Genomic DNA, 12,496 nt, shown 5'->3' with positions numbered 1-12,496 from the left:
ATTCCTCCTGGGCAAATACACTGTAGATCAATTGCAATTTGAAAAGGCTTTGGAAAATAGTGGACTTGATTTTTACATTTGACTATCTTGTGGGATGCATTGACTTTTAAAGATCACGTTTCCTGTTTCTTGTTTAGTCCTGTTGTCATCTGTTCTCTCAAGAATGGGAATATACTTTTTATGAAGAATTTTTTAAACAGTACCTTTTAAAGTTGTATTAGCAGCTGCATTTACGGAAAACACAGTGAAACAAAGTCAGCTTCCTGAGAAGCAAAGCGCTATGTTCTTCTGCTTTATACGAACTTACAGTAGATAGAGGTCCGTCCATCTTCAGATCTGTACTTTGAGCTTGTATTCTTGTGTTTCTTAATTTTCTCTTTCGATACAGGGATAATTTTTCGTTAGGAACACACAGCTTTGATAGCCTGAGTCTGTATTTGCAGTGAAAATTTCGAATTCTTAGTACTTTTTTTTCCCTTTGCCTGAGAAAAGAAGACAAAGTAGGGATTTTCAAGGATAAATTTGACAAGTTTTGTAAACTTGTAATGCAGGTATGTTGGAAAAGTCTTATAAATAGTTATCCATTAAATACAACTCAATACAATTGCTAATCTTCTGAACAAAATTTAGGATCTACCCCAACTTTTGGTTTTTAACAGTCATACAGATCATCAGCTGATCTGCAGGAAGCCAAATGTAGTTGAGTAACTGAAGTTTTTTTTCTTTAATGCGTAGGTGTGGTTGTTCTTACTGACTTAGATGGTTGAGAAGTGTAAGATTTCTGTACCTTATATACTTGCATACAATCAAGTATCAGTCCGTACTTGTACAGAACAGCTAGTCTTGCTCTTATGCAGTGAAGATTCTCCCTTGTGTGCAGACATGAAAGTCGAACTTATGTATTAATTCATTGAATTGTCTGTAAATAAAGCTGTACACCATTAGGAAAATCCTGCTACATGTTCTTCTGGGTAGTCATGATCCTAAATATTTGCATTAGAAAGCTCCTTAAAATGTGATTAAGATATGCTTGAGCTTAATTATAAAAACATTGTCAAGTTGTCATACTCCTAGATTGAGGAATTTGTCCATATGACAGGACAGTTTTCACAAAGCCTCACTTCAAAACATGGCATATGAGTCATGTTCACACAGCTGTAGTGCTGAAGTTAGTATTTCCAACTTAAAAATCAGCAATTTGGGCCTTTAGTAATGATATTAAACACTTCTGGAAATGTGAAATTCTTCAAACTGATGGTCACTCAGAAGAGAATTGTGACTGGTGTTAGTTCATCAGGTAATTTCCCTCTTGAGAGTCTGTGTAAGATACAGGCAAGTAAAACTGCACTGGTCTGTATACAAACTACAGCCTTTCTCATAAGTTTGGTTCTGGCTCTTCCTGTGGGAAAGAAGACATCCTCACAGGATTTCCTCTCCATGCTTAAGGCCTCTGAATTTCACAAGACTTTTCTGAGAAAGACCATCTTAAGGTCAACCTGAAGCCGAAATCCATTTTGAGTCTATAGTAGATGCCCAAAAGGACTGATTGGTTCTAACCCACAAAGGAGAAAACAGTTCCATCTTGTTTTGTGCCATGGTCTTCATGGTAAGAATTGAACTGTCTGCTTCTAGTATCCCATGCAAATGGCTGGGATCTCTGTAGGTGGGTTGGTAGGTAAGAATAGGTACTTGTTGACATCCACTGGCTTTCCTTGTTGCTGGTAGTATATGGTGGTATATTATGGCTATTTGAAATATGTGTTTTATTTTCAGTCTGTTAACTGTCCCTAACTGCTTTTCATACATCAGGCTTGGATTGTGCTGCTAGTCAAGTTGGAATTTTTGTACAATGGAGTTATGGTCAAGAGGAAGAGCAAGAATGGCACAATACAAATACTTTCTGTATAATGAGTCAAGTATCTGCTGCAAGATTTTATAGGATGCTTCTTCAGCAGCTAGAACTGCCTTCTCTTCTAAAGCAAACACCTAATAGAAACTTGAGATTAATTAGTGCAACAATTAATTGCCATAAATAGTTTAAGATGGAGTGTGTGAGTGTGGAAGGATGGCAAGCTGTTCTGCTTAAAGGGTGTCAGCTTGGCCATGGCTGGGTGACAAACGAAGTTACTGCTGCCTTGTTAAGTAACAAGAGAAACAAGAGGTGCACTTGCAGCTTGAGCAGAGAGACCCCACTTTGCCAGATCTCCTTGGCTCTGGCTTCTGCTGTGTCTCCCTGTAACCTCTCAAGGAAACCAGTGGTGAGGATTGGCACATCTTTTTCTTTTGCTGGGACTATCCAGTACTTCCCAGCCCTCAAAGCTCTGCATCCTTTTTCTGTAAAGCCTTCAGAAAGAACTATAAATATGTTGGAAAATACGTAAGCCACAGATGGGGAGCTTGACTAGAAATATTTTTGGGAAGAGATTCAACATTTTGGCAAGGCTGCAAATCTAGCCCATGGGCTTTGTGTCTTGGTGTTTCCTTCTGACTGTTAAACAGCATGCATCCTTTCCTGAAGGTTAGATGCTGGCTGAGGGAAATGGCAGCACATTTTGACCACTGACTTCTGATGTTTCTCACCCTTTGTATGAATGACTGTCACTGAGCACACAGCCATGAAACTTGTTCTTGAACTTTTTTTCCTGCCAGTATTGCCTTAGCTTTGAAGCTTTCTTTAAAGCTCATAGCATCTCTAATCCATGTTAGCTTTCAAGAAGATACTGGATTTTGCATAAATGAAAAGCTTTGCAATTAGGTTGAGGCTGAGTCAGAAGGTAATGTGAATTAGTGTTGAAAAATCTGACGTTTCCAACTGAAAAATGTAAGAAAAAAAATAGAAAATTAAATTAGAAAAAAAATATTAAAAAATTAATTAGATATGTAAGCCCCACCACGGCAAACATATCTCTTACCAATTTCTAACTGTATTAAATGATGTGCTAGTTTGTTACAGGCTGCTTTGAAGATCCTGTGTGTGAAGTCTGGTTTATCCTTACTTGCAGTGCGCTGCGTCTAAATTTCCTGTACGTAAATGATGTCTCATCCACTAGATGGCTCTGTCGGTAAGAGAATGAAATACAAGAATCCAGAACCCTCTGGAAGGAAAATAGTGCAAGAAATGTGACTTCTGCTATAAAATCCATGGACTCGGTACTGTTACAAACTGCAGCGTGAAAATACTCAGGTTATTTTCTTTGTTATTTCATGTTGCCAGAGTGCTGGCTTCATACACAAGTCAGGTTACACCAGTTGTTGATGGTTGCTGTGTGTTTCCCTGGCACTTGGCTAGTTGGGTGGGTGCATTTAGGTAGGTTGTGCAGATTTCTTGAGTTCAGCAACTTAATCTGTTTCTCTGGAATGGAAGATGCTGGCTCTGCTTTTAGCATCTTCCCTCATTTTTCACCTTTGTTTTTTCGTTACAGATTGCATCATTTCATTCTTTGCCATTACTTTGGGGGGGGGGGGGGGCTTGTAAACCTCTTCCTGTTCAGTGGGTTCAGGGCTCACCGTAGCTTCCTGCTTTTGATAGAGAGACAAGCTACTGGCTTGAAGCTTTGATGTGAACTCGCCACTTTGATATCATTGGTGTAGATGCCTTTGCATCACTCATGTGGAACAGAGACACTATAGTGCAGCCACGCAGAATGAAGTGTGGAAAGGTGCAGGTAGAAATTCACCCAGTCATCCTGAGTCAAAACCAAGGCTGTGCTCTGGTAACAAAACTAGAGGGGAGATCCTGATGACAGCACAGAGGAGTTAAATGGTTGGAGCAGGTATCACTTGGGAAAAATGCTTTGCACAGAACTGTAGTACTTTTCCTCACTGATCAGGTGGCTTTCATCCCATACGTGTGCAGTTCTGCTCTCCAGGTGTGTGTGTTATATTTGATCCTAAAGCTGTATTTTAAGTCATTTTCCAAGGGTACTTTGTAAAATAGCAGTCTGTGAGGTGCTGCATTATGACTGAGAGGCTGAGAAGGGATGCTGTGTAGATGAGGTAAGTGCCAAGCCATGGTGCCTCTTCTCTGAGTGTAATTACATGCCACATTGGAAAAGCCCTGTTCTCCAGGGTAACAGAACTTACAGAATCATAGAGTAGTTAGGGTTGGAAAGGACCTTAAGATCATCTAGTTTCAACCCCCCCTGCCATGGGGACACCTCCCACTTGGCTTATACCAACTCTTAAAATTGTGGAAGAGGCAGCAGCCTCTTAACCTCTGCCAGTGAAAGCAGAAGTATGGGGAGATGGCCCCTTGATCTCCATTGCCTTCCATAAAACCTCTTCTAGAAGGGAAGAATGAAGTGGGAAACATGAATGTCTGGTGCTAGTGGTCAGGGTAACTGTACAGTCTCTACCTCTTTTCTACTTAAGCTTCACAGTGAGCTTTCATTTAACGTAGAGATGTCCTGCTTCCTCTTGCCAGTACAATGTGAGCAAGGATGGAAGACTGACATCCCAGTGGAGTAATTATTTGGTAAGGCAGAAGAGGGTGGAATTGTGAGGTCTGCAAGAAAGTGTCAGTGATTTGGTCTCTTATTTCTCAGCCATGGGTCAAAATGGAGGAAAGGTTCTCCCAGGGATTTCTGGTGTTTCCATCCTGACAGACCAAAAACTAGACTTGCATCTTATTGCAGCTAAGCTGATTTCAGACAGTAAGACCTAGTCTTCCTCCTCACACATTAAGTAAAACTAACTTTATGGAACCCTCCTGCCTTCAGTGTTTCTTTGTTAGGCAATAGGGATACACCACATTTAAAGCATGGCCCAGACTAGCATTAAAACAAATGCTGATATGGGCAGTGTGCTGCAGATTACTTTGCAAGTAAGATGATGCTGTTCTCCACCTCCTCATCCACTAGTGTATGAAGTAGCCAAAGCAGTGCTTGTCTGAAATTACTTTTCCAGATCAAGCTGCATTTTAACTGTGTCAGGTGTCCTGTAACAACAGTTCTTGATAGTGTCAAGAGTACTTTAGAGGTAATGAATAAGGAAGTGCCACCCTTAACTGCTCCCAAAGACTAGGGTGTGGGATTATTTAGTTCAGTGTGGAGGCTGACATTAATGTGCAGCATGGCCAGCTTTGCGGTGCGTTACTGCACCTAATTCAGACATTTAATGGGAAAAGTATTTTGGTTTTGTGTGTGAATTGGTTGTTCCTAGTAGACAGGCTATTATTCCTGGCACAGAACCAGTCATTGCATAAGGAGGCATTGTGCAGCCCTCTGCTGCTCAGCAGACTATCGGAGTCTATGAAAAGTGGAGGTTTTCCAGCATCATTAATTCAGGGGAGAATGTTGAAGCCCTGGCAGAGAAACAGACTGTATCCAGAAGAAGTGGAGTTATGCTGGGAGAAGTTAAAGGAATGGCAGAAAACCACTCTTATTGTCCTTTTGTTTAGTGAACCGCTTGCAGCGGGTATTTAATTTGTTCTTCCTTTTCCCTTGCCTGGGGACTTAAAATCTGTTGTCTGGTTGGGGGTTTGCCCTATTTCCAGCTCAGTGGAGAGATGCTAGCGCATCTACTCCAGAGCAAACCACTGCTGCTTGTAAGGCAAAGCTCCTCACGTTTTGTCCCGCAGTGCCTAAAATGTTAACAAGGAGTTGGGACAGCACTCGGCAGGAATATCAACAGCACTAGGCTGGCGATGCAAAGGGAAGGCAATGGGAAGGCCTGGATTTGCAGGGAGATGGCATATTACATGGAACTGCCCCTTTAGCTTGTTTGTGGTTCCATGCTGTAAAGTACCTGGCTGTTGCTTTCATGTGTTTTTCTTTACAAAACTATTACTGGGTGTAAAGACAAAGGGAGATGGAGAACAAGTCACAAAGAGTTTCTGACTAGGATTTGAAGGCAGATTTGGGCCCACAGCTCCTGCTGAAACCAATGAGATAAGCACTTAAGTATTTTACAGTACTCATCCTTGTCCTTCAGTGACAGGCCTCACAGTGTCCCTGGAGATAAGGAACAAAGCCTGCAGAGGCCCAGTGAGTGCTCTAACTGCTGGATCATCTCAGAAGTGATGGTCTCTTAACATTACCTCCTGCATCAGCCTCCTGCTGAACAGTAAGCCACTTAATGGTGGCTTAGTGGAGTGGGTACTTCCTAGAAGATTTAAGCTGCTTTGCTGGAAGTCCTTTGGTGGCATCTGGAAAAGTGCAGTTTTGTTGTTTCTGTTATAGCTGTGTTGTACCCCCTTTCCTGATTGCTCTGCTCTCCTGCAACAAGCGTCAGTTCTCCTTGTTTGGCTGTTCCAGTCAGGATTGCCTAATCTGTGCTACACCGATTTATTTTCATCCTTCTTCCCTAATTCCTCCTTTAAAGTCATCCTTAAAGGACACAGGCCAACATTCCCTTCTGGAGAATAAGTGAATGTTACCTCTAAGTGTATAACAGCAGTGGGTGCGATCAGGCTGTGAGTTCTTGTGATTTGGCAAACATTTACCCACTATAGTGATAAATGTCTTTATGGAGAGCGCATTCAGAGAGAGACATGAGGCTGTGAAACTGGGGAAGAGGTTACAGCCTCTGCCTCTTCTGAAGGTTTATAGGGAAGTTGCTTGACAAGATAACTGTGCTACATTCCTCGCAAGGATATGAGGAAGACAACTGGCTTATCAAATGGCCTTGATTACTGTGGTAAGAACACTTTGCAAATCGCTCTGCCCAAGTGCAACCAAAGATGATGATTAGAGGATTAGTCTTATTTGTAATCCTCCTTTCAAAAGACTTGATTGTTTTCAGGGTAGAAGCCTCTCCACCCCTCTTGACAGAAGAGAACAGACCTCTGCCACACAAATGTGGATTGGCTTTGTACTCCAGTTTGTAAGTGTGTTGAGTGCAGTTTGCATCTGTAAATGACAAAGAGATTTGTCTAAAACTAAGACCTGTCAAGGTTGTTGCGTTTAGGCTTTTTGGGGAGAGGGGGTGAGTTTTTTGGGAGGCTGGCAGTATTTAGCCTTGCTTTTGGTATATGTTTCAATTCTCTCTTTTGGAACATGAGTCTTTCATGAGGCTGAAACTAATGCTATGGGACACTGATCCCCAGTCTAAGAGTTACACTGGGATAATCCCAGTAGCAGCCTTAGCTTCACTTTAGCAACCTGATCCCCAGTCCTTTGTGCCTTGGCTGTCTCCCTCTGAAGCCCAACCCCAGTGATAGCTGCAGTTGTGTTACCTGCTGGGGGTCTCAGGGCACCCACCCTCCCTCCTCAACCGGGAGAGAAAAGATGATGACAGTGCTCTTGAGTCAAGGTAAAGACAGGAGGATCACTTCCATCACTTACCAGTTGCTGTCACGGGCAACACAGGCTTCACTTGGGGAGAATTAATTTATTGCCAGTTAGAACGGGTTTGGACAGTGAGAAACAAAGACTCACGTAAAACAATGCCTTGTACTTTCCCCTTCTTCCCACGCTTGGTTTCACCCCTTCAGCACTGACTCCTCTACCCCCCCTCCCACCATGGCACAGGGAGGATGGGGCTGTGGTGGGTCTGTAACAGGTTGTCTGCTGCTCCTCACACTGCTCCCCTACTCCAGCGTGGGGCTCCTTCTGGGCTCCACCATGGCCACCCCATGGGCTGCACAGCACTATGGTGCCTGGAGCACCTTTTCCTCCTCTTTTTCTCCCTCGTCCTCTCACCCTGGTGTTACAGGGCTATACCTCGCACTTTATTACCTCAGCCCTCGCTGCCAGGAGGTGTTTTACCCTTTCCTAAGTGCATTTTCCCCGAGGTGCCAGCACCAGTGGAGCTGGGCTCAGCAGTACCCAGCACAGGGGCTGCTGCGGAACTGGCTGGAACCAGTCGGAGCCGGCCGTGCCCAGCGCAGCCAGCCTGACCTCTCCTCAGAGCAGTGCCTGTCGCGGCATGGCAGAACGTCCTCTCCTGTGGGACAGCAGAGGTTAGTGACCAGGCATCGTGGTTTCCTGGAGTGACTTGGTTTCTGCTTAGTGAGGGGCAGCAGGAACTGCAGGTAGGAGCCCGGCATTACCTTCCTCTTGCTTTAAAGCGTCCCACTGTGTGTTACCATCAAGGAGTCTCTATGAAGGTCTTCAGGAAACAGCCAAAGCCTGGAAGGTCAGCGAGTGCCGCTGGTTGAGAGGCAAATCAGTGACCTAGTAACCTTGCAAAGGGACTGAAACAGCACAGGCATTAGCAGTGCAAAAACTGAGGTGATGACGCTGCCTTTTCTGCTCCTGACCTTCCAGTTCAGACGGTGACAAAATGGCCGATCGCTCCTGTGGTCCTCGCGCGGTGGCAGGGAGGAGGTTTGGGCAGTGCCAGGCTGGCACAGGCAGGCACAGCACAGTCCTCTCTGCAATACTCATTTTCATCCTGGAGCTGAGGGATGGGCCAGTCCAGGGCTGAGACCCAGGAGAGGGGACCTTGGAGCTGGAGATGCTCGGGCTGTTGCCTCTCGAGTATCTGCAGAGCAAAGCTGCTCCTTTGGTGTCCTCCATTTTGCTCTCCTTCAGCTGCAGCTTCTGAAAAACTAAAACCCCCAAACTATTGGTAAAACAGGTTTGGTTCTGATGTGCTCCGTTACCGAGTTACAGCAAAGTTCAGACACAGGTGCACACATCAAACTGCAAACCGAAAGATTTCAGGGGATCACGAACAAAGCTCCGCTCACAAGTCTGATGTGGAGCCCCAGAGGCAGCCGCTGCTGCTCATCCAGGAAAGTGCCTTTTTCTGGTTTTCTGTGCCATGTTTGTGCTTGGTGAGAGCCCCGTGTGTTTCAGGGGAGTTGCACAAGTGGAATAAGGCCCATGTACTTGGGACGGGGGGGGAGGGAGCGGCTGTGTGGTACTGGGTTACCCACAACAATAGCTTTCCGAATGCTTCCCGTCATTGTATCCAACCTGGGACAGATTGCCTCGAAAATGGACTGTAAGGAATAATCCTCCCGGAAGTGGAGGAACTTGCTGATCATTGAGCAGCAAAGTATCTATTCTCTGCCCTGGTGACATGCCCTGTGTGCTAGCTAAACAAACCTGATGCTATAGGAAAGAGCTGTCAGTGGTTTTGTGGTTGTTTTTGAAGCCAGTTTGGGTGCAACAGGGGAGTGCTGGGATTTGGGAAAAGAGTAGATGCACGTGGAAGAGAAGCTGACTTTCCTCTTCACCCTTATCCTGGGGAAGAGTTACTGTGTGATTGTTATGTTTCGTGGCTATTCTGGTTTTGAATTGGCAACACTGAACTCTATTCTGGAATACCATCAAGTCAGAGAGGAATCAAGGAGATTCATAATAGAGTACTTAGTGTCTCGAAGTAGATCAAGTTGTGGTCATGGCTTCCTGGAGTGCTGGCCTCAGCTAAGAGTGTTCCGGTCTATTTTCTTTTGTGAACTACCTCTTGGCAGCCTTAAACCAGCTACTGCATTTATTTCAAGAGCACTTTTTTAATGCCAGAAAAGTGCAAAACAGACTCTTCTGTCCATTGATAATTGTCCCCAGCAGCTCAGAGCTGCGGTGTCTGCCAGTGCCCTGGAAGAATGTTTACCTGCTGCACTGTTAAGATAGTATAGTGAGAAAAGTTTGTATTGCAACATACCTTTGTCTCTTCTGAGCTGTGAAACAAACACGATCTGGTGGTGGACAGTGATCAGTAAAGGCAAATGTTTAATCCTCTCTTGTTTGCTTTAAGATTAAATAATTTCTATCTTGGCATCTGTGTCAGCAGCTGTCCACCAAGGAGCCTGCAAGCCTGCCCCAAACAGTGCAAGCTCCTTTATCTTCCAAGTGCTTCTGACGAGGAATGAGTTGTAGGTCAAAAAGTTGAAAAAAGAGCCCCATGTGCAGGAGAGAAGGGGATTGACAGATCTTGAAGTGTGTGAAATAAAAATAGATCAGACAAGCCTGTTCTTCCAGGTGTTTTTTGCATCCTTACCTCACGAAAATGATCACCTGTTATTTAGAGTTACAAAAACAAGGGAGGCTTGTGGTGGCCTCAGTGCTAAGCATATTGCCACTTGGAGCGTTCTAAGGTGGTTACCCTGGGTTTTGTGGTCAGAGGCTGGGGCAAAATGCAGGATGGAGGAGTGAGGAAGGTGTTGTCCAATTGGGTAGGGAGGGAACAAGTGCATTTGTGTTTGGGTAACTGAAAAGGTCTGGCCTGTTCCTGCTTTCCTCTGCTGTCTGGCACCAGTACTGCTCAGCGTCCCCACATAAGTGCACCTCCCTGCGGTTGGGCTTTGCAGGCTGGCTCTGTTAGAGCTTTCTGCTGCCTGCCCGACCCCAGCTGGCCATGCTCACCAGCACTTAGAGGTGACGTGCTGCTGGTGGCCCTGTGAGCATGCAAGGGGGTCTGCTGTGAAACTGCCTGTTGTGAGGGGTGCTGGAGAGGAAGCTGCTGTGGAGATGGGAGTTCACTATCTCATACCCTGCCACTGTGCAATGGTAGATCTCAAAAGAGACGCTAGGAGGAGGAAGGTTTTCTGGGGGTACTTTATAAAGCCTGGGAAAAATAAGGTGGTGGGAAAGTGTGGCATAGCTTTACATCTGGTGACCTCTCCTTCCTGAAGCCTGCTTTTGAAAAGTGTGCTTAAGTATCTCACATTGAGATCTATTGTGAGACTATCACTTGATGGGAGGTCAGAGGTGGGGAAAAGGGCTATGATACTACTCCGTGCAGCTCCAGCTTCCCCTCTGCTACATGACAAAGGTCCCATCACAGGCTGACCAGCTGCAACCTGCACAGAGAGGAAGGCTGGGAAACTGCAAATGATGGGGTGTGCTGCTTTAGGTACCTGAGGTTACAGCTCTGCGCCAGCAAGTATGGTACTGATGAGAGTATTCAGTATGACAGGGATCCATCTCTCCTGCTGTGTTATCTAGCAGGAGACAGAGGCTCACTGTAGGGCAGCCATCTCCTGATTTAGGAGCATAACTAAGCTGGTCCCTCTGGTATCAGTGTGAAGACCTGAATTAGCAGCTCATCCCTTTAATCCCCTTTGAGAGCACTGAGCTTTCTCATTCAGTGCAAGGAAAGGCTCATTTGGGTTTGTCATCCTCTCTGGTTTATAAACTTGGCTTTTATGAAATTAGCTTTCTCTGTATTTGGGGCTGCCAGGCCTGCTCCTTGAGCATGCATCTCATCTTAGGGGGCACTGGGGCACTTCACAGCTCTGGAGCTGGATGCACACCACTGTGCTCACAGCCCCTCATTGTCAGTGCAGTCAGGAGCTAGCAGGGAGCAGCTGGCTATGCTGTGATAGCTTCTCCACAGCTAAGTTGCAGCCCAGCGGAGCTCATGCAAGCAGCAGTGGCAATTTCTTAGGCCAGGACCTCATAATTTGCATTTGCATGTATCTATTCACAATCAGTTCTCTGTGGGGAGGTTTCTGTGGCAGAGCAACCACGTGCATATGGAGGAATAAACACAGTCCCACAGCTGCTCAGCTGAAGCAGTCTGTTTCAAGCCATGCTTTATCTCCAGCTCCTGGAGTTGCCAACTGGCAGCCAGGCATCATCAGGGTTTAGTACAGAATTCCCTTGCAAGGGGCTGAATGTCTCATCTCCATTCTGCTGATTAGCACAGCACAGCTCAGACCAAAACCACAACTTTCAGCGGGGCTGAAACAGGCTGCACAGATCCTCCCTGGGGCTGAATCAGCAGCTCTGCAGGGAAGAGCTGTCAGCGGTGGGCTGCAAGCTGGGGGTCTTGCCTCATTTCAGGAGGTTGCCACTGTTATGGAGAAGCTGTGAAGATGCCTTGATGTAGAGCCTTACAGAGACAGTGCTCAGTCAAGTACCAAATGCGCAGCACCCCTGCTCCCTCTTTCTAGATATGCCACTGGCTCACCAGGTGGCTCCAAGCCTTCATTTAAAATGCTTCATGGCTGAGTTTTCTTCTTGGCACAGAGTGCTGCTCTGCTCAGGCTTTAAGAGTTTAAGCAGATCTTGCTGACGTTTGAAATGCTTTTCATTTTTGGCGAAAGGTATTTTGGAAGGAAAAAATAAAAAAATAGTGTAATCTTTTCCACAGTAGGGCAGCAAACTGAGGACTGAGCCCAAAGAGTGGTAGTGAATGGACTTAAATACAGGTGGTGGCTGGTCACAAGTGGTGTTCCCCAGAGCTCAGTATTTGGGCCAGTTCTGTTTATTATCTTTGTCAATGATCTGGACAAGGGGATCAAGTACACTCTCAGTAAGTTTAAAGAGGACACCAAGCTGGGCAGCAGTGTTAATCTGCTGGAAGGCAGGAAGGCTCTGCAGAGGGATCTGGACAGCATAGATCAATGGGCTGAGGCCAGCTGTGTGAGGTACAAGGGTCAGTGCTGGGTCCTGCACTGGTGTCAAACAACCCCATGCAATGCTATGGTTTTCGGGAAGAGTGGCTGGGAAGCTGCTCAGTGGAAAAGGACCTGGGGGTGTAAGTTGGCTTCTGGCTGAGCATGAGCCAGCGTGTGCCCTGCTGGACAAGGCGGCCGATGGCACTGTGGCTTGAATCAGAAACAGTGTGGCCAGCAGGACTAGGGAGGTCATCATCCCCCTGT

This window comes from Pezoporus wallicus, unplaced genomic scaffold (assembly GCF_028554395.1).
Source record: "Pezoporus wallicus isolate ANWC-B61680 ecotype Strahan unplaced genomic scaffold, APGP_CSIRO_Pwel_v1 contig_6401, whole genome shotgun sequence".
NCBI lineage: Eukaryota > Metazoa > Chordata > Aves > Psittaciformes > Psittacidae > Pezoporus > Pezoporus wallicus.
This window is presented reverse-complemented; position numbering follows the sequence as displayed.